Source organism: Schistocerca serialis, chromosome 5 (assembly GCF_023864345.2).
Source record: "Schistocerca serialis cubense isolate TAMUIC-IGC-003099 chromosome 5, iqSchSeri2.2, whole genome shotgun sequence".
NCBI lineage: Eukaryota > Metazoa > Arthropoda > Insecta > Orthoptera > Acrididae > Schistocerca > Schistocerca serialis.
Window position 1 is genome coordinate 170416236 of NC_064642.1, and position 27610 is coordinate 170443845.

At 40.8% G+C, this 27610-nt stretch overlaps 1 protein-coding gene across 1 annotated transcript in view; it reads left to right on the plus strand.

Annotated features, from left to right (window-relative positions):
- The window catches only part of LOC126481823 (uncharacterized), a 528043-nt gene that overhangs the window by 17669 nt on the left and 482764 nt on the right, over positions 1-27610 (plus strand). The window lies entirely within an intron of this gene.

Consider the following 27610-nt stretch of genomic DNA (forward strand, 5'->3'; position numbering starts at 1 on the left):
TGGTGAATATTTGTACATCCAAGCCCCTACATTCATACCTACTCAAATCATTAACATGATTGTGCTTCAGTAGGTACAATAAGTTATAATAAAATAGATCGTGAAGTTTAACTATTACAAGCAGTTTTTGATATATACCTACATAAAGTCTAAAAAATGTCATTTCGATAAAATCACGTTTAAAGTTTAAAACGATAAAAAATTCATTTGTTTTTATATTAACACTCAAAAGCACCCAACTGCATAGACACCATCATCTTATTTGCCTCTCACCTTCGCTGAAGCTTCTCCTTTGAAGTTGACCTTGATTCTTTGATGGCGCCTCGGCAGTTTTCAACTTGTCTAATAAATCCAACGTTTTTAAAGTATGACAGCCTGGGGTGATGATACGATGGCTAGAACTCTTATTCTCCCAATACATCCCCTATTAACGTTATTAAACGTTAATACAGCACCAATAACTCCCCATTTCGGTCTGCCTAACAGCAAACATATATCGGGTGATCAAAAAGTCAGTATAAATTTGAAAACTAAATAAATCACGGAATAATGTAGATAGAGAGGTACAAATTGACACACATGCTTGGAATGGCATGGGATTTTGTTAGAACCAAAAAAATACAAACGTTCAAAAATGTCCGAAAGATGGCGCTTCATCTGATCGCAATAGCAATAATTAGCATAACAAAGTAAGACAGAGCAAAGATGATGTTCTTTACAGGAAATGCTCACTATGTTCACCATTATTCCTCAACAATAGCTGTAGTCGAGGAATAATGTTGTGAACAGCACTGTAAAACATGTCCGGAGTTATGGTGAGGCATTGGCGTCGGTTGTTGTCTTTCAGCATCCCTAGAGATGTCTGTCGATCACGATACACTTACGACTTCAGGTAACCCCAAAGCCAATAATAGCACGGACTGAGGTCTGGGGACCTGGGAGGGCAAGCATGACGAAAGTGGCGGCTGAGCACACGATTATCATCAAACGACGCGTGGAAGAGATCTTTCACGGGTCTAGCAATATGAGGTGTTTTTTTTTGTTGTTGTTCTAATAAAATCCCATGTCATTCCAAACATGTGTGTCAATTTTTACCTCTCTATCTACATTACTCCGTGGTTTATTAAGTTTTCAAATTTATACCGACTTTTTGATCATCCAGTATTTGAGCTCTCTTATCGGGGTGACATTATTGAAAGACTCATTGGGATTCTGAGTCCGCCCATGAACACACTTTCGGAGGAGGTCTGGATGACCTAGGCTCCTATAAATTCGCTTGGTGGCTTCCTTAACAGCTGTAGGACTAGAGTTCTTGTGTTCATAATAAATTTCCTTCCAGAATTTACATTATGATTCACGTCCAGGTGGACAATGTGAACGTTTCAGTTTTTTGTCAGTTGAGAGTTTGTGAACTTATGAAGGCAATACTGCTTACTTCATATAATCTAAATCACTTCCGTTTTTGTTACTTATAATCCGTTTTGATTGCAAAATGTTTTTATTCATGTGACCGGTTTCGGTTCATTCAGAACCATCTTCAGATCTTATATTTCAGTTACAGGGTCCAAATCCAGGAGCTTTCACATGCTGTGAAAGTTGCTGGATTTGGACGAGTTACTCCTGTAACTGAAATATCAGATCTGAAGATGGTTCTGAATGAACCGAAACCGGTCACATGAATAAAAACATTTTGCAATCAAGACGGATTCACATGCTGTGAAAGTTGCTGGATATGGACGGGTTACTCCTGTAACTGAAATATCAGATCTGAAGATGGTTCTGAATGAACCGAAACCGGTCATATGAATAAAAACATTTTGCAATCAAGACGGATTATAAGTAACATTATACAATCACTGATTGCTGCTTTCCCATCAGACATTATGTCCGTTTTTGCAAAACTTCCGTTATTCCTGATGGCCATTGCGTAATACTGCTGAGACTGATCTGTTTCCATGTTTTCTTAGGGACATTATAGGCTTCAAAATGGCATATAAAGAGATGCATGTCCGAAATTAAGTAGTTTCGGAGATACGCAAGTAGTGTGACAAAATTAAATGTGAGTACTTTTATAACAATAAAATACTTCTAAACTTAACACAAAGATAAGTTTTTTCAGCATTTTGTTCGGGAAGAGTGAAGAATATTGTAGAGCTTGTTGTGTAAAGTGTCAAAAATTTTGACTTTTTTTGCCTGCAAACTCCCCTTAATAACACTACACCCAGTAGGTATCAGAGTAGCCAGGTAATGATCGTCTCGCCGTCGACATAACTTTGAATTGAATGTATGTGTGTGTGTTTGGGGGGGGGGCTCCGATATGGGGGGCGGGGGGTGGCGGGAGGAAGGGGAGTAGGGATGCAGCCTTCATAAAAGAATGTGCCGGAAGCCACGTGATAGCTTGTACGGCCTGATCTCGACATCAGCGGAGCTCCCACACGCCGCCTCCCGCAGCCGAAGCCGCACGCTGGCTGCAGGTGGGCCCAGCCCTACGCCCTAGGCCCTAGGCCCTAGGTTACTCGTGGCGGCCGCTAATGGTCGCCCCGCAGGGCTCAACTTTGACAGAGGTGCGGCCCCCTCGAGGAGCCGCGGCCACGACCACGACCGCGACCGTGACCACCAGCCAAGTCTTAGCGGAACTTGCACATCCAACGGCTACACACACTTGAGAGGCAGACCCTGAGGCCTCTCGTACGAAGCGTGGAATCCTTCTACAAGGTAGCATTCCACTCGATACCTGATTTCACGGTGTGCTGTTACGTTTAGATTACGCTCACACCATTGTGTATTGCATTTCCGACACCCATTTATGCTTCAAATTACCGATGTGGAACATCTTAACGTTTGAAACTTTCTAGGCGGTTGAAAAGGAATTAGACTAGGCCCAAAAACTAAAGTTTTCCCTTATCGATTGAGCTACCCAGGCTACTTATCTACATCTACGCTCCTCAAGCTATCTGACGGTGTGTGGCGGATGGCGCTTTGTGTTCCAATTTTCCTTTTCCACTCTAGTACGATTCGCGAGAGGGCGATTGCTGGTGAACTTCGGTGTGGGATACAATCCCTCAATTTTTATCTTCATACTCTTTTCGCTAGGAGGAAGCAAAGTATTGGTTGATTCTTCTATGAATGTATGCTCCCTTTGACAGTAGTCCAGAACGTGATGCTGAGCGCCTGTCTTTTAACGTCTGTCACTGGAGTTGCCCGAGAATCTCCGTGTCGTTTTCGTACCGACTAAATGAAGCCGTAACGAAACTTGCTGCTTTTCTTTGGATCTCCTCTATTTCCTCTTTCTGTCCTCTATTGTACAGGTCCCACGAGCAGTACTCACGTTTTGGTCGAACGAGTGTTTTGTAAGTTACTTCCTTTGTTGATGGACTAAATCTGCTGAGGATTCTTCCAATGAATCTCAGTCTGGAATCTGCCTTTCTTGCGATAGATTTTATGCAGTCATTTCTGTTCAAATCGCTCTGTACCTTTACTTCTAAATTCTTTTGGAGGTAACTACTTCCAGTGATTGTACTGCGATTGTGTGATAATGCAATAAAAGGTCTCTCTCTCTCTCTCTCTCTCTCTATACTCCAAATAGGTTACATTTACGTTGAGGGTCAATTTTCATTCCCAGCACCAAGCGTCTAATATCTCCTGGTCTTCCTGCATTTCCCTACAATTTTGTAGCATCGCGACTTCTCTGTATACAACAGCATCATCCGCGAAAAGCATCATGGAAGTTCCGACGCTATCTACGAAGTCGTTTATATATATTGTGAAAAATAACGCTCCTTTAATGCAACCACTGGGAAACGCCCGAAGTTACTTTCACGTTTGTAGTCTGCTCTTCATTGAGAATGGCAAGCAGAGTTTTGTTCGCTTCAGTCCAGTCACTCAATCTCACAAATTTTCTTCCACATTGCTTGCCAACTTTTCAAACTTCACTGAAGATCTGCGTTCTTTGCGCGACTAGCAATCTGGAAAGCAGGATTTACGAAGTGGCAGAAGTGAAGGTGAAAACAGTTTGTTGTCCGACATAATCATAACAATTTCGGTGCGAAATTATTGGTTTCGGCGTCACCGGTCATCATCAAGTCATAAGGCAGACGCCGTGGCTCAATGCCGGTACTACGGAAATACCATTTTCAATGACACTGATATGGACAGTGTTGTTTCCGCAGTGATGCTGAAACATAGTCTCGTGCTGAAATTATTGTAATTATGATGGATACTGAGTTATTTTGAAAACTAGCAATCACTGGAATCTCCAGTTCGACTGAAATGTCGTTCTTTTCAAGAATTGAAGCTGTTAGCAAGAGTAGATCACCTATAGCTCGGTTGCTAAGAGAGGTGCCGAGAGAAAGTAACGTTTTAGGTTCGAAACCTACTGCGGTACGTAAGTTTAATTTGCCAGGAAATTTCAAAACAGCGCAGATTACACTTCAGGCGGAAAGAGCCATTACTGAAGTACTTTGGGACAAATTATTGACGAATTGAAGCTCATCACTACCTACCCCTCTAGTCGAAAAGGTTTTGTGACTGACAAACATTAACATAGACTGTCTCCACTTCAGGACTTCGCTTGAATGTCGGTTATGTCATTGAGTTGTTGACCCTGCATATGAATTTCTGGTATTCGTTGTAGGTTTGTATTTATGACACTAAGTCACATCCCCTGTGTTTTATTTTATTTTATTTTATCTTTATTATTTTTTTCTTTTCAGGAAAGAACCGACTGCGTGTTGCATTTCAGTCAAGTTGTGGCTTGTGTCTACGTATCGTCGTTATTGTGCGGGAGTCAAGGTGTGATAGGAAAACTTTGTACACATTTGTCATCTTTCAACAAACATTCTGAAGACTGTCTTGAACGCTTGATTTAGAAATGTTCCACCTTCACGGCTTGTAATACAACAACACTGACAGACTGTGGTTGCTCGTCTACTATTTAACTCTGATTGCTCACAGCTGACTGGCCGAATGTATATCTGTTGTTTACAGTTTTGGTTCAGGCTTCTACCGTACTTACTGTGATAACGTCGCATACACGGTGGGAGCAGGATCAGTCGCGGAATTCTTAGACGGGCGAAGTATACCTAACATGCACTCGTCTCCTATTTTCTGCCGCTTTGGAAGATATTCCAAACTGCGTTTCTGTATTGTGTAATTAGAGCCAGTAAAAAAAGCAAAAACAAAGAAATGCTCGTGAACTGTTTCATGGAAGATCCAGCGCCAACGTACACTGAAGAGCCAAACAAAATGGTACACCTGCCTAATATCGTGTAGGGTCCCCGCGAGCACGCAAAATAAGTGCCGCAACACGAAGTGCCATGGACTCGACTGATGTCTGAAATAGTGCTGGCCCTCCATGAACCCTGCAGGGTTGTTCATAAATCCGTAAGTGTACGAGGGGGTGGAAATGTCTTCTGAACAGCTTGTTGAAAGCCATCCCAGATATGCTCGATAATGTTTACTTCTTGGGAGTTTGGTGGGCAGCGTAAGTGCTTAAACTTCGAAGGCAGTTCCTGGAGCCACTCTGTAGCAATTCTGGGCGTGTGGGGTGTCCGATCGTCCTGCTGGAATTGCCCACAATGGATGTGAGTGGATGTAGGTGATTAGACAGAATGCTTACGCACGTGTCACCTGTCAGAGTCGTTTATAGACGCATCAGGGGACCCATATCTCTCCAACTCCACACGCGCCACACCATTACAGAGCCTCCACCAGCTCGCACAGTCCCATGATGACATGCAGGGTCCGTGGATTCATGAAGTTGTTTCCATACTCGTACACGTCCATCCGCTCGATACGATTTGAAACGAAACTCGTCCGACCAGGCAACGTGTTTACAGTCATCAACAGTCCATTGTCGGTGTTGATGGGCCCAGGCGAGACGTAAAGCCTTGTGTCGTGCAGTTGTCAAGGGTACAAAGTGGGCCTTCGGCTCCGAAAGACCATATCGATGACGTCTCATAGAATGGTTCGCTCTTTGACATTTATTGTTGGCCCAGCACAGAAATCTGCAGCAATTTGCGGAAATACTGCACTTCTGTCGCACTGAACGGTTGTCTACAGTCATCGTTGGTCCCGTTCTTGCAGGATCTTTTTCCGGTCGCAGCGATGTCGGAGATTTGACGGTTTGCCGGATTTCTGATATTCACGGTAAACTCGTGAAATGGTCATAATGTAAATTCCCCACTTCAGCCACCGCGTAGACGCTGTGTCCCACCGCTCGTGCGCAGTCAATAACACCGCGTTCAAACTCAAATCTTGATAATGTGCCACTGTCGCAGCAGTAACCGATCTAACAACTGTGCCACACATTTGCTATCGCATATAGGCGTTGCCGACCGCAGTGCCTCATTTTGCCTGTCTACATGCCTCTGTATTTGAATACTCATGCCTATACCATTTTATGGCGCCTCAGAGTATTACGTAGGTTTGTTCCTCACAACGCGTTAAATATTTTTAATGCCATTTGATGTGACGTTTCGATAGATTGGGTCCAGTTTAGCCTAATACGATATACTCTTTAGGTTAACAGTGAGTACTCGGACAGAGACTGCGTAGCGCTGTTGAATCTCGGTAGCAGGCGATAGACATATATTGTGGATCAGACCGTCGCGTGAGACAGGGAAATCGAGCAACAAAGACCTGCAGACTAGTATTACTGTCATGTTAAGTGCTCAGGACACATCGTTAAACCGAATATCGTATTAGACTAATTTCAAAGAACTCTTTCGAATGGACAAATAACATTCCACTTTCAGAAATATTCTGTTTCAACTGAAGGGACATTTTCTGTCTGAAAAGGGCGTCTCATGTAACACGTAACGCGTAGTATTTGTCTGAGCTGAGTCCATGAACATATCGTAAAAAAATAAACTGCCTTTTTACTGCCAACGAAACAATTGTTAGATTGAAAATGACTTACAAGAAACTGTCTTTAATCTAAGTAAAACTGCTAGAGAATACAATCTGAACATCTGCATCAAAAAGATAAAACAATGACATTTTTAGGACACTGGTCTATGCGATGTAATACTGAAACTGACAAGTGGATCATAGAGCAGGTTAATACACTTAAATATTTAGGGCACAGTACTCCACACAGGGCCAACAATAAATTACAAAATAGGTCAGGCCTACTTAACCATTCCTGTAAAGTTTTCATGCAGAACACTGGGAAAGGAAGTCCATAGAAATTACTTAAGTTCTATAAGGTTTTTGGTACACAGGCACTGCGCTCTGTGTATGAAAACAGGATCTTAAGAAGAGAAACAGAAACATTGTGAAATGAACTTCCTTAGATACGTGACTGGATCTTCTTTCATGGATAAAAAGGGAACTGATGACATTTGGGTTGAAACGAATAAGGAGAGCATAATACGAGATAATAAAACAGTTTCATTTAAGATGGAAAGAACATATAGACCTTATATCAGATGCAAGAATCACTAATGCCATAAAACAACTTGAACCAAGAAGCAAAAGATCTTTAGGAATACTAATGAACGAGGCGGAACATACTAAAAGGCCAAACCTTTGATGTAGATTATGACGACGAAGTCTGACTAACCATCTTAAAAACTGATGACATTTTATTCTTTTTTGACGGCTAGTTGTCTTCGGTCATGGTGTTTGAGATACTGAATATACGCTGATGAAACTTATAAAGGAATATGCAAGTTAGAGTCTGGAAATAAACATGGAAAAAGAAAAATATTTTATGATTGGTGACGTGGAAAAAATTTTATGATGGTAATAGAGGCAATGAAAAATGTTCGGTCACTCTAACTGAAGAAAAAGATGTATTTCCTAAAGAAATTGGAAGAATTATAACGAGGCAGCTGAACTCTGTCTTGTGGAACAGTAATATCACTAGTTAACAATTTTAAACTTTTCTTCTGCATCTGGTTTGTAAATGGGTGGATTTACCTAATTTTCGGGTGCTAAATATACTGGTAAAATCAGTTTTTCTCTATGACGTCACATTTCCTAGATACACAGCAGAATAAAAAATGGTGATAGAGAAAATTGACAGAATTATGTCCAACAAAAATACACATTCAGAACGTTTTGAATCAATACTTCTTTGTATGTATATATGGGCATGATGCCAATAAAACGTCCAAATTAGTTCAGAAGATATTTTCGCCTTTAATCGTCTTTGGTTTTTGAAAAATGCTACGACGAAGCTCTTCTTTTGTTTGCCTTTTCATCACCTTTCCTAACAATACCCCAGCAGTAGTCATTCATCATCGAATGGTTCCATGGTAAGAATGTCTCGTTGAAAGGGTTTACCACGCTTATCGCTTACGACTCCCAAATTTTCCGGTAAGAAATCAAGGTGAGAAAGTAAAATGTGAATTTTAAGCGACGTTCTTCCACCCAATGTTCTTATAGTAGTCCAACAGATCATTCGCTATGGTAACTTAGTTTTTCTCTTTTCTGTAATCCAAAAAGCCCTTCAGAATTGCTTTTAAAGAAGACCAAACAGCTAATTGGATATCTGTGAGTTTGATATCAAAGACTGGATCTTTCACAATTTTCTTATGTCTGGTCCAACAAATATATCCTCTTTCAGCTTTGCCTCACTAAATTTGGGAAACTTTTAAATGATGAAGGCTTCAGCTTCTTTATCCAGAGCTTTTACAAAGTTCCTGATAAAGGCCAGTTTGATATGAAGGGTAGGAAAAATGATTTTATCGGTCTCAACCAATGGGGTATTATTGCTCAGACTTACGTTTCCAGGAACATATGATTTCGTTATAGGACATTCCTTGACTATATAGTGTTTCTTGGTGTCACGGCTGTCCCAGATGCACAAAAAGCAGCAGTATTTCGCAAATCCAGCCTGTCAACCCGTAAGGAAAGCAACAACTTTTAAACCACAGCAAAGCTGCCATTCATGATCCTTATAATTGACTGCCTCTAGCAGCAAAGCCATGGTTTTATAAGTTTCTTTCACGTCTACTGCGTAAGTCAAAGATACCGATGGAAATGCACTGCCATTACGCAGTAGTACTGCTTTCAGGCTGTTTTTACTGGAGGCAATAAATGTCACTCCTGTGGATTATGTTGTACACCCAGTTGCGTCATCAGACCATTGACATCTCTACATGCACACATTGAATTCTGCATATCGAAATGCTGAGCGAAGGAAGCACGTCTTGATCTGAAACACGAAATTTTCGTCCCTGCAGCTAGAAGGTTCCGTGGTTGCAGTCTCGACCCCAAGTGTTCAGCTTGCTGTTTCGAAAGTTTTAGATTTCGAACCAAATCATTCAGTTCCTTTTGATTAAAGAGCTGAGGCGAATTGTCATGATATAGAGGCAGTACTCTTCTATATTTTCAATACTTTACGATTCACTTGACATGGTGTCTGGTTCCGTGGCTTTCAAGTTACAGACTGGAACAGAAAACCCCTCATCATGAAGCACAGGCAAATGCACTGAAGATACGTTTGGATACTTTATTTTATGTCTAATTTTGCTTCAATGTCCATAAATATTTGTAAGACAGAAGTGACAGTCTGAATAATGGTCATTAGGCTCACCCCACACCACTGGAACAGCGAATGGCATGGCTCGGTGTGTTCCTTTCAACCACTCGGTTAAGGTTGTAGCACAGGTGACGCAGGAAATATGAGGTGCAAAATTTTTATGTTGATCACTAACAGGGAAATTAAAATACAATTTATATGCATTCTTAATCAAATCAGTGATTGGTTTTCTATGGGCTTTTGGAGTGAATTTCGCACACATATGACAAACCTGGACGGGGTGGTTTAGACAGCAACGAGATTTACTAGTTGCCATTTTTCTTAGTGTAAGTTTTAAACACAAAAAGTTTGCACTATCTTTCACAGGAAACACTCACTGAGGATCTCTATCACACCACTGTATTACCAAACCAACCATTTACCGATGAACTTTAGATCTTGTAGCTCTCCTCTGCAAATCAAAAACAAACAATTAACCATCAAAACAGAAGAACAGCAAAAAGCGAAATACTGAATACGAAAAACAACGAACCTTTAAAAACTCAAAAATTGTACGCACAAGAATATTTTGAAAGGTGTATTCGGATTCTACACGCCAAAATACGTACTAGTTGATGCATCACACCCCAGATGTAAAATGGCTGTTGAATAGCTGTTGACTAGTGTATCAGGACAAACACTAATACGCAGTGATAATTTTCCCATTGTTGGGAGTCATGGTCATGTAGAATTATCTAGATGACAACCTGTACACCATTTGACTGTATTTTATTTCGTTTTGGAGAGCATCCCACTTTGTCTGTATAGCTATTAATAAGTGACTCATTATTATCCTATGGTATCAGACACATTGCATGCCACAGAATCCGTCGGCAACATTACATGCGATATTTGTGTCTCTATCGAAAATCATGTCAGTTCCACCAATTGAACCGGTAAATAATCCAGGTTTGATATAACAAGTTAAGTAGCGGAAATACTGTCAGCATAGGGAAAGAGATTCCTTACACATTGCTTGCGTGGTGCAGCCTAGAATATTGCTCAAGGAAGTGACACCGTACCAATTAAGAGTAATTGTGATATTAAGCGTATACGAAGAGGGTCAACTGAAACAATCACTCATTTTCTTAGCTCACAGCGAATCTACGCAGAAGTGCTGAGAAACAAGAACGCTTGAATGGTGTATATACGTCCTCGCCGAAGTAAGTATAATTCGTTATTATTATTCATACTCAATTTGTTTCTTTATTTACTGTTATCGATATTAAAGGTACCTTTTTCTCAATTTCAGTATCATATTTCATACAAAAAACTATTTAACACACACACACACACACACACACACACACACACACACACACACACACACACACACAACAAACACAGTCACTCATATAATACTGTCTTTTAGTTTAGTTCTGATATTTTATGTATCATTCCCTTTACGCTTATTTATTGCTTATCGTCAAAATTTTGATTTAAGTCACTATTACACTATAAAATATGACATATACACTTAATTTTTCATCCCATGCTCCAAGTGTAACATTTGTTCCACTGTGATAAACAGTTCTGCAGTCTCTTAAATTACAAAATTTACCGCGAGCCTGGCCTTATACTTCGAAACTCAGTTAACTACTTAAATCAATAACACAGAAAATTCAGAAACGTGTACTTCATTTATAATTATGAAGCTGTTCTACCAAGCAGTAGCAGAAGAATCAGCTAACTCGCTTGAATATTGACATAAACTAATCTGCAAAAGCTTACTTATAAAATTTTGAAAATCTGTGTTAACTAAGGGATCTAGGAATATGCTGCAGCTCTTTGCACATCTCTCCCTAGGGCCTGTGTAGACATAAATGGGTTAATTACAGCAGGTGAAGAGGCAATTAAGGAAACATTCGCCCTCCTTGTACACGTGGAACGGCAAGACATCCCATTACGTGCTACAATGCAAACTATCGTCTGCTCTTCACTTCATAGTGATTTAGACGGTATGGATGTAGATGTAAAAGCAGGTGTAGATGTAAAGCTGTTACAGTCAGTAGTTCGTTCCTCACACCAAAAGTTGCAAACTTATTTTATATATACACTTTTGAATATGACATCCGAGTGATACCAAAGTTGTTGATATATACGAGTAGGAGGTATAGTACAGAAACTTTCGATACATTGAACATTCTATGTGACAAAATGCTTTCTTATTTATTAAAATTGTTGATTATGAAACAGAAATCTGTTACTACATAAATTTGTTGTAAGAGCGGACTGTCATTGTGAATTTATACTAACAATGAATCATGAAATTTATTTTCTTCTTATAAAAATACATTACAGCATTGTGTTGTTTTTAAATGAAAGACAAAAATTATGAAGATCGTTAGTTAAATTAGTTATTCACCAAAATAAGTGTTGACTCAGGAAGAAAGGTACATTTTCGAGGGTTGATAGTATTAGTGATTTAGAACAGAAACACTTCAAACGGACATATGCCTTGTTCCGAATTATTTCAGAGACAGACCACTTTTAATGTACTTCGTTATTTATTTTTTGTTGTATTCAAACATCCTCCTTGTTTACAAGGTGCAACAATAGTGTACAGCAAGCTCAAGTGAACAATTTGATACAGGACACTTTCGGTCTATTAAGTCGGCAAACTACCTCCATCTGACCTACAAAAGCTACATAAGCAACAGGGCATGTGCGACGCTAGAGATTTTCAATGTTCTCGCGCTCTCTTCGCACAAAATATTACTCCTAGAGAAAATATGACTCGGACCTTTTATGTAGTAAATTTAAATTACTTGATTTTACATTCTGGCCCTTTTTCACTCGAGGGAGAGATTTTCGAGTTATTCAGGAAAATAAGCTCCATAGAAATCAGCATGTACGGACACTCAGTTTTAGAAAGACGCTTGCTGATCAAAATGTTTAACGAAAATAATTCCATCATCGTATTTTTGAAGCGAGTGTGATTTTTCCTTACATAATTCCTCTAATTTTCCGCTCTTGACTAATATCAACACTTGTATTTACTGGGCGCCTTATGAATTTATGGCAACGTCTTTCATTTTCTCTATGAAGTGTCGTATATCAATGTGATACAAAAAGTAAGTTATAGGCCACAGGCTAATGCCCATAAAACTAAAATCACCAATGAAACTTTCGTTAAGTTCCTTTGTCAGGATGTGTGAGCAGAAATACTCATACCCAACACCCAGAAGAAACGTATCGAAATTACAGTTACGAAATCCAAGGATACTGGGGAAAGATGTGCATATCGTCGATGTATTTACAGCGTAAGATCAACGTAAGTCCCCCATTCGGATCGCCGGGAGGGGACTGCCCAGGGAGATGTGATCTTCAGAAAGAGACTGAAAATGCCGGCCGGTGTGGCCGAGCGGTTCTAGGCGCTTCAGTTTGGAACCGCGCGACCGCTACGGTCCCAGGTTCGAATCCTGCCTCGGGCATGGATGTGTGTGATGTCCAGGTTACTTAGGTTTAAGTAGTTCTACGTTTTAGGGGACTGATGACCTCAGATGTTAAGTCCCATAGTGCTCAGAGCCATTTGAACCGTTTAGACTGAATAATGAACGATAGGATAACGTCCTACGAGTCTGGGCGTTGAAGGTCACAAGTTTAAAAGTGGTAGGGAATCTAGAAAATCTGAAAAGGGAAATGCTAAGGCTCAGTCTAGATAGTGGGGGATCAGTTAAACGAAATGTTGAGATTGGAGTAGGGTAATATCAACAGCAGCAGAAAACGGTGTAACGGTAGCAGGATTCGTTATGAACTGTTCAGTGGCGGGGATGTTCTCATCAGAATCGACAGCGAAGCATCACCGACAGGGATAGTTCAGGTGTACGTGCCGACGTCGCAAGCCGAAGATGAAGTGACAGAGAAAACATATGAAGATACTGATTGGATAATTGAGTACGTACATGGAGATGAAAACCCGATAGCCGTGGGCGATTGGAATGCAGTTGTAGGTGAACGAGTAGAAGAAAAGTTTACGGGAGAATACGGGCTTGCCTCTAGGAATCACAGAGGAGAAACGCTGGTGGAGTTGTGCAATAAATTTCAGCTAGCGATAGCAAATAGTCTGTTCAGGAATCACAAGAGGATGCGGTGTACTAGGAAAAGGCACGGAGATAAGGCAAGATTTCAGTTAGATTAGATGATAGTCAGGCGGAGATCCGAAATCAGATACTGGATTGTAAGGTGTATGCAGAAGCAGGTATAGAGTCCGATCACAATCTAGTAATAATGTAGCGTAGGCTGACGTTCAAGAGTCTGGTCAAGAAAAGTAAATGCCCAAAGAACTGGGATACAGCAGTACTAAAGAATGAGGACATACGACTGAAGTTCTCTGAGGCTACATACAGTGCGAGAGGGATTGCTCAGTAAACAGTTAAGAAGGAACTGACATCTCTAAAAAGGGCAATCACAGAATTTGGAAAGGAAAACATAGATAAGATACAAAGAAGGTAACTGCGAAAAAACCATAGGTAACACAGGGAATATTCCAGATAATCGATGAAAGAAGGAAGCACAAAAACATTCAGAGAAATTCAGGAATACAGACATACAACGCACTCAGGAATGAAATAAATAGGAAGTGCGGGGGAACCAAGGCGAAATTCCTGCAGGAAAAATGTGAAGAAATCGGAAAAAGACTGTTTGTCGGAAGGACTGATTCAGCATATAGGAAAGTCAAAACAAGCTTAGTGAAGTTACAAGTAAGGACTGTAATATCATGAGTGAAGTGGGAATCCCGTTGTTACATGCAGAGAAGAGAGCAGATACGTGGAAACTGTTCATTGAAGACATCTATGAGGGAGAAGACTTGTCTGGTGTGGTAGGAGAAGAAGCAGGATTAGATATAGGGGATCCAGTCATAGAATCAGAATTTAAAAGAGCTGTGGAAGACTTATGTTCTAAAAAGGCAGAAAGGACAGATAACATTCCATCAGAATTTCTAAAATCATTCAGCGAAGTGGTAACAAAGCGACTACTCACGTTGGTATGTAAAACGTATGACTGGTGATATACCATTTGACTTAAGGAGAAACATCATCCACTTAATTCTGACGGATGCAAGAGCCGACAAGTGCGAGAATAATCGCACAATTAGCTTAACAACTCGCCCATCCAATTTGTTGTTGTTGTGGTCTTCAGTCTTGAGACTGGCTTGATGCAGCTCTCCATGCTACTCTATCCTGTGCAAGCTTTTTCATCTCCCAGTACCTACAGCAACCTACATCCTTCTGAATCCGCTTAGTGTATTCATCTCTTGGTCTCCCTCTACGATTTTTACCCTCCACGCTGCCCTCCAATACTAAATTGGTGATCCCTTGATGCCTCAGAACATGTCCTACCAACCGATCCCTTCTTCTGGTCAAGTTGTGCCACAAACTTCTCTCCTCCCCGATCCTATTCAATACCTCCTCATTAGTTATGTTATCTACCCATCTAATCTTCAGCATTCTTCTGTAGCACCACATTTCGAAAGCTTCTATTCTCTTCTTGTCCAAACTATATATCGTCCATGTTTCACTTCCATACATGGCTACACTCCATACGAATACTTTCAGAAATGACTTCCTGACACTTAAATCAATACTGGATGTTAACAAATTTCTCTTCTTCAGAAACGCTTTCCTTGCCATTGCCAGCCTACATTTTATATCCTCTCTACTTCGACCATCATCAGTTATTTTGCTCCCCAAATAGCAAAACTCCTTTACTACTTTAAGTGCCTCATTTCCTAATCTAATTCCCTCAGCATCACCCGACTTAATTAGACTACATTCCATTATCCTTGTTTTGCTTTTGTTGATGTTCATCTTATATCCTCTTTTCAAGACACTGTCCATTCCATTCAACTGCTCTCCCAAGTCCTTTGCTGTCTCTGACAGAACTACAATGCCATCGGCGAACCTCAAAGTTTTTATTTCTTCTCCATGAATTTTAATACCTACACCGAATTTTTCTTTTGTTTCCTTTACTGCTTGCTCAATATACAGATTGAACAACATCGGGGAGAGGCTACGACCCTGTCTTACTCCCTTCCCAACCACTGCTTCCCTTTCAAGTCCCTCGACTCTTATAACTGCCATCTGGTTTCTGTACAAATTGTAAATAGCCTTTCGCTCCCTGTATTTTACCCCTGCCACCTTTAGAATTTGAAAGAGAGTATTCCAGTCAACATTGTCAAAAGCTTTCTCTAAGTCTACAAATGCTAGAAACGTAGGTTTGCCTTTCCTTAATCTTTCTTCTGAGATAAGTCGTAAGGTCAGTATTGCCTCATGTGTTCCAGTGTTTCATCCAAGTTATTGACAAGAATAATATGCAGACTGGAAAATAAAATCGAAGATCTGTTGTATGACAATCAGTTTTAATTTAGAAAAGAGAAAGGTACCAGAGAAGCAATTCTGACGTTTCCGTTGATAATGGAAGCAAGACTGAAGATAAGTCGACAGTCTCATAGGATTTTTCGACGTGGAAAAAGCGTTTGGCAATGTACAATAGTGCAAGATATTAAAAATTCTGAGAAAAGGAAACTGTAGTGAAAGGGAGGGAAATATACAATACGTACATGAACCAAGGTGGAACGATAAGAGTGGGAGACGAAGAACGAAGTGCTCGGATTAAAAAAGGGTGTAAGACAAGGATGTAGTCTTTCGCCCCTACTGTTCAAAATGAAATAAGCAATGACGGACGTAAACGATAGGTTAAGAGTGGAATTAAAATTCAGGTTGAAAGGGTATCGATGATAAGAATCGCTGATGACATTGCTGTCCTTAGCAAAAGTGATAAAGTACTACAGGATCTGCTGAATGGAATGAACGGTCTAACATGTACAGAATATAGATTCAGAGTAAATCGAAGGAAAGCGAAAGTAATGAAAAGCAGCAGAAATGAGAACAGCGAAAAACTGATTAGTGACTACTAAGTAGACTGGGTTAAGGAGTTCCGCAATCAACAAAGTAACCCATGACTGTCGGGTCAAGGAGGACATAAAAAGCACTCTAGCACTGGCAAGAACGGCGTTCCTGTCCAAGAAAAATCTACTAGTATTAAACATAGGCCTTAATTTGGGGAAGAGATATCTGAGAATGTACGTTGATGAGAGGCCTGCATTGCATGATACTGAACATGGACTGTGGGAAAACCGGAACAGAAGAGAATCGAAGCATTTGAGATGTGGTGCTTCAGACGAATGTTGAGAATTATGTGGAATGACAAGGTAAGGGATGAGAAGGTTCTGCCCAGAATCGGAGAGGAAAGGGATATATGAAAATCACTGACAAGATGAAGGGACAGGATGATAAGACGCCTGTTACGATAACTTGCATGGTACTAGAGGGAGATGTAGACGTAAGAACTGTAGAGGAAGAGGGAGAGTGGGATACACCAAGGAAATAACTGAGGACATAGATTGCACGTGGTACCCTGAGATGAAGATGTTGGCACAGGAGTTTCATGGCGAACGGCGTCAAACCAGTCAGAAGAATGATGACTCAGAATAAAACGATGTCTCAGTAAATATTGTGGCGTTGCATCCAGTCTCAGCACTGAGAGGATGACGGTAGAGGTTTCTCAAAGGTGTCACATTAGTTTAACAATCTGTAAGTGAAGCAGTTCAGTACAGTATGACATTCGCGACGTTGCGGCAACTGACACTGAGAATGACTAGTTTGTGCATAAATGGCACGCTACATTGAAGTATGTCGGCGTTTCTATAATTGTGATAAATTTATTACCTTACTGAAGCCCATCCTCGTATTGTCTCATTTTTTAATTTTTTTAATACCAGGTCAGTTTGGCAGGCGTCATTCTTCGAAAACGGTACCCGATCAAAACCGCATAATTCTCGATATAAAATATTGCGTGGAGCAGAAAGAAAGTAATCAGATTAAGAATATCAGGGGCTTCTGTCTCTTAACAGAAATTTACGAAAGAACAACAAAAGTATCGGATCGTTTATGTGACGGAAAAATCCATCCCCAAGCTCTCCTGCTATTTCCCTAGAACATACGTAAATCACAACGCAAATGGAATAAATGATTAGGAGAGAAGCTGGTGGCTTGAGTAAATGATGAAGACGACACAATAGGCAAATTTATATATCATGTAGCAACCAGATATTTAACAACAATAGAACTTAACAGCCTCTCAGGTTGAGATCCCAAAAACAAGAGATAATTTTGTAGGACGCTGACAAAATGTAGCTCTTAACTCTTCTTTCGCCTTTTCCTTATCATTCATAGCTTAAACAACTTCTTGAAGTACTGACGTCCCTAACACATTGAGGTGACCAAAGTCATGGGATAGCTCCTAATATCGCTTCGCACTTCGTTTTGCACGGTGTAGTGCAATAATTCGATGTGGGAAGGACTCAAACCAGTCGAGAACTACTGTGACCCGGCGAGATGTCGCATTGTCATCCATAAAAATTCCATCATTGTTTGGGAACATGAACAACGTTAATGGCTACAAATGGTCTTGAAGTAGCCGAACATAACCGTTTATAGACGGGTTCAGCTGGACCAGAGGACACACTTGATTCCATGTAAACACATCCCACATCATTATAGAGCCACCACCAGCCTGCACAGTGCTTTGTTGACAACTTTGGTCCACATCTTCGTAGGGTCTGCGCCGCACTCGAACCTTACCATCAGCTCTTACCAACTGAAATCGTTTTCACGTCTAGGGTCCAACCAGTATGGTCAAGAGCCCAGGAGAGGAGCTGCAAGCGATGTCGAGCTATTAGCAAAGGCACTAACGTCGGTCGTCTGCTGCCATAGCCCACTATAATTAGGCTGTTTAGGTTTTTATGTTGGTGACGCCATGTAGCGCTCTGTATCAAAATCACTGACTGTGTGGTGTGCAATCTGTGGCTGGTTGGCATTTTTGGAATATTCGTTATTGTAGTGTTGGGCAGTTGGATGTGAACAACGCGTAGTGTTGTGCAGTGGGAGGTGGCCCGCCAGCAGTGGTGGATGTGGGGAGAGATATGGCAGAATTTCGAGAGCGGACGATCTGGACGTGTGTCCATCAAAAAGAGTAAATTTGTAATACTGTACATCATGAACTGATATATATATATATATATGATGACTTCTGAATATCATTAACGTAAATACATTGTTTGTTCTCTATCAAAATCTCTTATTTGCTAACTATGCCTATCAGTAGTTTGTGCCTTCAGTAGTTACAACCTTTTATTTAGCTGACAGTATTGGCGCTCGCTGTATTGCAGTAGTTCGAGTAACGAAAATTTTTGTGGGGTAAGTGATTCATGAAAGGTATAGGTTGTTATTAGTCAAGGCCATTCTTTTGTAGGGATTATTGAGAGTCAGATTGCGTTACGCTAAAAATATTGTGTGTCTGTTTAGTGATGATCAGAATGAGTAAAGAGAGAAATGTATGAGTACGTTCAGTTCTGCTCAGCTGTTTGAAAATCAAATAACGTAAGAGGTTTATCAGCACAGTAATTCATTAATTTTTGTAAGGGGATGTTTCACCACTAACGCCAAATTTCGCCGCATCACCCTAACGAATTTTGATTTCTGCGATTATTTCACGCAGTGGTGCTCATCTGTTACCACTGACAGCTCTACGCAAACACCACTGCTCTCTATCGTTAAATGAAGATCGTCGGCCACTAAGTTCTCCCTGGTGAGCGGTAATACCTGATATCTGATGGTCTGGGCACACTCTTAAAACTGTGAATCTCCGAAAATTGACTTCCCTAATGATTTCTGAAATGTAATGTGGCATGCTTCTAGTCTCAACTGACATTTCACGTCCAGAGTCTGTTAATTCCCACTGTACGGCCATAGACACGTCGGAAACCTTTACACATAAATGACAGCTTCGTCAATGCACAGCACTTTTATACATTGTGTACACAGTACTACCCCCACCTGCATATGTGCATGTAGCTATTCCATGAATTTTGTCAGCTCAGTGAAAATTCTCTAGATAGCTTCCTTGCCTTATAAACAGATATACTTCCTCTTATTGTACATTATGACATCGTTAGTTAACTGATTTTTTATTCTCAGCCATTCGCTGTGCAATAGTTTGCAGAGTATAGAGGCAGATGTAGAACCCCTTTACGGTAGCTCTGGTACTTCACTGTACAATAATTTAAGCATCAGGCCGACATGTCACTAAATTTTCGAGGGTCTGTTGTCGCAACACAGGCGGCAGTTTCTTATTGCGCTGAGAACTACCGCGTTAGGGCCGGAGCGAGAACGGATAAGATAAATTGTTCGAGGCGGAGCCTATGGCAACGCGTGGTCGTACCGGCACGGCACACACTAGCAAAGATACACGACCGTAATTGGCCATTACGGGTAATAGGCGAATCTGAGCACGCCGCAGTGTGCTATAAATAACGCACATCTGGCGCCGAGACCTTCAAGGATTAATGAAGTGCTGGCCCGGCTGGCGGCTGCACACACAGCGTCGCCGCATCGCACACACTGCCTAGCCCGTGTAGCACATCGCATGGCGGCGCGCCGTGGCGAGGCTAAATAGACCGCTAATTACGAGGGGGGGGGGGGGAGGGGTATGTGGTGGGCCCGCGACCACCGATACTGCTGGTCGCAGTTTATGGCAATGCAACGCACACACCGTGGCGGTGCAGTATTTCTGCGTTGGGAAGATTTCGGCTCTCATGTAGAGAGGTTTAAAAAAATATGTGAAGACTTGGGGCAGCGTTGGAAATGTTCACATGATTATACGCAGTGAACCATTATATGTCTGAACTGAAAACTACAGGGTCTTTCATATACTATAGAATTTTTAAATTCAGTTGTAAAATTTTGTTTTCTAGTTTACTTCACTGTATTATTACTTTTAATATCGGCGGTCATTGCGATTACTACTTGATCAAGCAATGTTTGATGTTGCTGAGCAACAGTGATACAATGTTTTGTTAAAGGAACACACCACCATTTGACTGCTGTTTTTGTTTTTTTATGCCATTTTCAAGTATTTAATTCTGTTTCTTTAACATACATTGCACGATACAACATTTAAGTGTCCTGAAATATATGTTAAAGACGTAAAATCAAATACTAGAAAATGGCATAAAACGTCGAAAACTTGGCTGTACTTAAATATCTGGGCTGTACTTAAACAACAAAATTTGATCAAGCGTTGTTTGTCTATTTCGGGATCTCAGTTGCCACGGAAACCATTACAGAATCGGCGTGTCCTATGCAGACTTCGCGGAATCTTCGGACGTCATCATTCTCTTACAGCATCAACAGTTTAGCGGTTGATAAACAATTTCGAGGAAACCGGGTCTTTTGTAGCTCGGACGAAAGCGTACGATTCAAAATACTGCATTAGTGCACGACAGTATGGCTGCGAGCCAAGTCACTTCAACGTCGTTCTCAGCAAATGGGAATTCTGACAGTACCAGTACAAAGAATTTTGAAAAAATATCTTCATAAGCACACATACAAAACGCTGTTGACGCAATATCTTAAACCTACAGATTATCTGAAATGGAGAAATTTGCCGAGTGGATTCCCACAACACAAGAACAGGAAAACAGTACTGCAAAAAGAATAGTCAGTTACGAGGCACATTTTCGCCTGTGTGTCTTCGTTATGCGACAAAATTGCCGTATTTGGGGCACGAAAACCCTAGGGTAATCCCAGAAAGCCACATGTATCCACTGCGAACCACTATTTGGTGTGGCTTATAGGCAGCTGATGTGGCCGGCCACTTTACTTCTTTTTTTTCCTTTCTTTAAGATTTCGACGGTAATGTAACAATTAGTGGTGAGCGTTATCGTGAAATGGTCAGAAACAACTTCTGGTTTGCTCTGGATGAACTATATTCCACCAATATGCGGTTTCTGCAGGGCAGAACTAAGCGCCACACCTTCCGCTGGGCAATAACCCTATTCCATGAAAAATTCCCTCAGCCTGTCATCTCATTTCGTCGCGACTTGGAATGGCCTACCAGATTTCGTGACTTTGCTCCATGTGACTTCTTTTTATTGAATTACCTCAAGTCCAAGGTCTACGAGATCAAACCACAAAAGTAATCCAGTTTGAGGCAGGAATTCAACTTGTCATCAACCACATCAACACAGGTGACTGCAAAAAGGTCATCACGAACTTCATAGACCGAGTAAATGCCTGTCGTGACAGTGAAGGTGGACATACGCCTCATATAATTCTCCTCACTTAAATGAAAGTGTATCTCGATGGAAACAGAAAAAGAATTTTTCATTTCGATGTAATTTTCACTTAATTATTGTACTTTTTAAAATTTCGCATTACATGAAAGACGCTGTAGCTTGGCGACGGCTTATTCGCTACCTTAGACTGTAAGGTCTGCGCAGATTTCTTTTGTTTTCCTTTAATGAATTTTGATGCTAATTAATGGCACAGAACTATGCCCTTTTCGAATACTTTTGTGACCATAAATCGATTACGGTAGCTGAAACCCAGGGTTTCTGCTAATTATGCCCTTTGCATTCTTGTGGAGATATTTCCACAGAAACTTTCATCCCCTAAAACTTATTTCTTTATATGTAACTAAGAAATAAAATACGAATTTTCATGACTTATTTTTAATTTTTCTAACATAACGAAATATTTTCTTAAAACTTTTCATGTCGCATTTCACGCCCGTAGGGGCTGAATTTTCAAAAACAGTGAAACAGGTAAATTTTTAATTTCAAACCTAGAAGTCGAATACCAATTTTCATAGCTGTATCTTTAAAAAGGCTTTAGTAGTTCCTTAATAATTATTTATTTTCCAAGATATCCTCTCCCACTATTTTCCACTTTAGTGGTTGAATTTTCAAAAATGCTGAAACTCGTATTTGCTTTACTTGTGACTGAGAAACGAAATACCAATATTCGCAGTTCTACCATCAATATAACCTTAATGGCGACACATTTTCTAAAAGCCTTTCATCCACTATTTCACACCATTAGGAGTGTAATTTCGAACAATACCTTCTTAAACGATGCCTACATGATAAGATTCACACCCTTTCCAAATTTCAAGTTTTTCTTTTAGCAGTTTGGGCTGTGCGATGATGAGTCGATGCATCAGTCTAAAAAATGAAACGAATATTTTCTCATTTCTTACTGAGAACCTAGTAACGAATTTTCAAGGATTTAGTTTCAAACATGTTTTCACAATAATTACATAGAATATTTCACCCACTATCTCACTCCCTTAGGAGTTGAATTTCCAAAAAGAGTGGACTGCGTCTTTTTTATTTTTAACAGAGGAACAAAATGCAAACTTTCATAGATTTAGCTTCAAAAATACTTGCGTAATAAAAAATCACCATATGAACTTCCATCCCTCATATCACCTCCATAGGACTTAAGTTTCCGAACATAGCCAAACAAGTTATAACTGTTGTTGCGGTCTTCAGTCCATAGACTGGTTTGATGCAGTTCTCCGTGCTATTATATCCTGTGCAAGCCTTTTCATCTCCAAGTGCCTGCTGCAACCTACATTCCTCTGAATCTGCTTAGTGTATTCATCTCTTGGTCTCCCTCAACGATTTTTCCCCTCCACGCTGCCGTCCAGTTCTAAATTGGTGATCCCTTGATGCCTCAGAACATGTCCTACCAACCGATGCCTCCTTATAGTCAATTTGTGCCACAAATTCCTCTTCACCCCATTTCTGTTCAGTACTTCCTAATTACTTACGTGATCTACCCAACAAATCTTCAGCATTCTTCTGTAGCACCACATTTCGAAAGCTTCTATTCTCTTCTTATCTTCACTATTTATCGTCCATGTTTCACTTCCATATCGGTCTACATTCCATACAAATACTTTCAGAAAAGACTTCCTGAAACTTAAATCTACATTCGATGTTAGCAAATTTCTCTTCTTCAGAAGAAACGTAGGTTTGCCTTTCCTTAATCTATCTTCTAAGGCAAGTCGTAGGTTCAGTGTTGCCTCACATGTTCCAACATTTCTACGAAATCCGAACTGATCCTCCCCGAGGTCGGCTTCCATTGGTCTGTAAAGAATTCGTTTTAGTATTTGCAGCCATGACTTATTAAACTGATAGTTCGGTAATTTTCACACCTGTCACCACCTGCTTTCTTTGGCAGTGGAATTATTATATTAATTTTGAAGTCTGAAGGTATTTCATCTGTTTCAAACATCTTGCTCATCAGATGGAAGAGTTTTGTCTTCACTGGCTCTCCCAAGGCTATGAATAGCTCTAATGGAATGTTGTCTACTCCCGCGGCCTTGTTTCGGCTTACGTCATTCAGTGCTCTCTCATATTCTTCACGCAGTATTATATCTCCAATTTCATCTTCATCTACGTTCTCTTCCATTTCCATAATAATGCCCTGAAGTACATTCCCTTGTACAGACCCTGTGTATACTCCTTCCAGCTTCCTGCTTTTCCTTCTTTGCTTAGGATTGATTTTTCATCTGAGCTTTTCATATTCATACTGGTAGTTCTCTTTACTCCAAAGATCTCACTAATTTTCCTATAGGCAGTATCTGTCTTACCCCTAGTGATACATGCTTCTACATGCTGATATTTCTCCTCTATCCAGTCCTCCTTAGCCATTTTGTACTTTCTGTCGATCTCATTATTGAAACGTTTCTATTTCTTGACGCCTGCTTCATTTACTTAATTTTTATATATTTTCCTTTCTTCAATTAAATTCAATATCTCTTATGTTACCCAAGGATTTCTATTGGCCCTCGTCTTTTTACCTACTTGATCCTCTGCTGCCTAAACTCATTTCGTCTCTCAAAGCTACCCATTCTTCTTCTACTGTATCTCTTTCCCCCATTCCTGTCAATCGTTCCCTAATGCTCTCTCTGAAACTCTCTACAATCTCCGGTTGTTTCAGTTTATCCAGGTCTCATCTCCTTAAATTCTCACCTTTCCGCAGTTTCTTCAGTTTTAGTCTACAGTTCATAGCCAATAAATTGTGGTCAGAGTTTACATCCGCGCTTGAAAATGTCCTACAGTTTAAAACCTGGTTCCTAAATCCCTGTTTTACCACTATATGACCTATCTGAAACCTTCCTGTGTCTCCAGGCCTTTCCACGTATAAAACCTTCTTTCGTGATTCTTAAACTAAGTATTAACTATGATTAAGTTATGCTCTGTGCAAAATTCTATCAGGCGGCTTCCTCTTTTATTCCTTACCCACATTCCATATTCACATACTAGTTTTCCTTCTCTTCCTTTTCCTTCAATCGAATTGCAATTCACCACTTTCGTCTCCCTTCACTACCTGTAAAATTTCTTTTATCTCCTCATACATTTATTCGATCTCTTCGTTATCGGCGGAGCTAGTTGGCATATAAACTTGTACTACTGTGGTAGGCGTGGGCTTCGTGTCTCTCTTGTCTACAACAATGCGTTCACTACGCTGTTCGTAGTAGCTTCCCCGCGTTCCTATTTTTTTAAATTCATTATTAAACCTACTCCTGTTTGATTTAGTATTTATAACCCTGTATTCACCTGACCAGAAGTCTTGTTCCTCCTGCCACCGAATTTAACAAATTCCCACGACATCTAATTTTAACCTATTCATTTCCCTTTTTAAATTTTCTAACTACCTGCCCGATTAAGGGATGTGACATTCTCGGTTCCGATCCGTTGAACGCCAGTTTTCTTTCTCCTGACAACGACGAACGACGTCTTACTGAGTGGTCCCGGCCCGGAGACCCGAATGGGGCACTATTTGCCTCCGGGAAATTTTACTCAACAGGACGCCATCATCTTATAACCATACAGTAAAGCTGCGTGCCCTCAGGAAACATTATGGCTGTAGTTTCCCCTTGCTTTCAGCCGTTTGCAGTACCAGCATAGAAAGGCCGTTTTGGTTAATTTTACAAGGTCAGATCAGTCAATCATCGAGACTGTTGCCCTGCAACTACTGAAAAGGCTGTTGACCCTCTTCGGGAACCACACGTTATCTGGCCTCTCAACAGATACGCCTCCGTTGTGGTTGCACCTATGGTACGGGTATCTGTATGGCTGAGACACGCAAGCCCCCCCCCCCCCCCCCCCCAATGGCAAAGCCCACGATTCAAGAAAGCAAATATCAGTTTCCATATATGTAGCTTTAGAAATGCGTTCCTAACGAAATGTTTTCATAAAACGTTTCATACCCTATTTCACTCTCATAGCGGTTAAATTTCCAAAAACACTGAAGCGTATATCTCTTTATTTCCGAGAGAGGAACGAAATGCCAATTTTTGCAGGTCTAGCTCATAATTTGCGTTAATAGCGATGTATTTTAAGAAATGTTTCCTCCTCTATTTCTCCCCCTTAGGGCTGTAATTTTGAAAAATCCCCTTTAACTACGCCTACAGTATCAGATAAACACCCTCTGTAGATTTTAAGTTTCTACCCTTAAAGATTTCGGCTGGGTGAAGCTGAATCAGTCAGTCAGAGCACTGCCCTTTAAGTACAGGGCGATTATAATTTAAGTTAAACTCTAAAACCAGTGTAGAAATAATAACACTGGTCACAATGGCATCAAATTGCAACGGAATATTATCGGAGGAGGGGAAAACGTGTGGCAGAAGAAATAAAAAATGTTCCAATAGACGGCGCTGTAAGCATCATAATTTAATAGTGATCGACTACAAATGACAAATGAATCATACAACAACGCCTAAGGTGTACGTTAAACAAACTGTACTACTAGGTGTGCACAGGTGTACAGGACTGATTCTGTTAGTTACGTAAGCCCATCCACCACGGTAAGGTCATATCTATCACATTGGATGCGAAAAATTTGTTTTTAATTGTCCTGAGGCCAAAACCGCATAAAAAGCACCACTCACATCGGTTTTTAATTATCCTGAGGCCAAAAGCCGCATAATAAGCATGAGTCATAATCAAATCGAATTATTGGTTTCCGCGTGACTGGCGCAACACATGTTCGATATGCTGTCCACTGCTTTCTGCAACAAGTTGAAATCGAGAAACAGCATGTTCCACAAATGATCGAAGTGTTTATGGGGTTACATTCAGAATGTGTTGAACAATGCATGCTTTCAATACAGGTAAGTCTGCAATCGGAACACTGAACACAACATCTTTGAGACAGCCCCACATCCATAAGTTCATCAGGTGATGGGACGACCAAGCTGTAGGGAAATGGCGACTGATAATTCTAGCATTTGCGAAATGGCGCTTCAGCAGCTGCTTAACTGGATTTCCAATGTGCGGAGGTGTGCCATCTTGCATAAAAATGATCCCATCGGCACATCCACGCTGTTGAAGAGCTGGAATGACGTGGTTGCGCAAAAGACACTCATAGCGCTTACCAGTACCAGTACAGGTAACAGGAATGGAAGGACCTGTCTCTTCGAAAGAATATGGCCCTCTGATAGGTGATGCCGTAAACCCGTACCACACAGTGACCTTTTCAGGATGAAGTGGTACTGGTTGATTTGCGTGTGAATTTTCCGTTGTCCATATTCGATAATTCTGTGTATTGACATATCCTGTCAGATGGAAGTCGGCTTCGTCTGTCCACAAGATCTTCTACGGCCAATCATTGTCCACATCCATACGAGCAAAAAATTCTGAAGCAAAGGTCTCTCTTGCTGGCAGGTCAATAGGTGGCAACTCGTGCACACGGGTAATTTTGAATGGATGGCAAAGAAGGATGTTTCGTAAAATTCTACGCACCGTGCTCATAGGTATGTCCAGAAGTGTTCGAGCAGTTTTCCGTGCAGTACACATTCGCTGTGGCCTCTGCTTCCACTGACGTCCAATCAGTTCGTTTCCTCCCTCTAACAAGTTGCACACTGAAAGAACCCGTCTTTTCAAAATTCCGAATCATTTTTTGCAGACCCACTGCAGTCATCGGATCAACGACATTTTTCAAACCCCTCAGTGTTCGGAACTTCTGCAGAGCGACGTGTGCACAGTCATCATTCTTGTGATACTGCTTTACGAGCAGAGTGCAATCCTGTATTGAGACAATAATGGTGAACGTCGCAGACACGACAGGAGGAAATGCCGTGTACCCGGCGTGTTTATACTAATTTCAATGGGTCATGCGCCATGACAGATGTTTTCATTTACGTATTCTGTTACATACTGCGCCA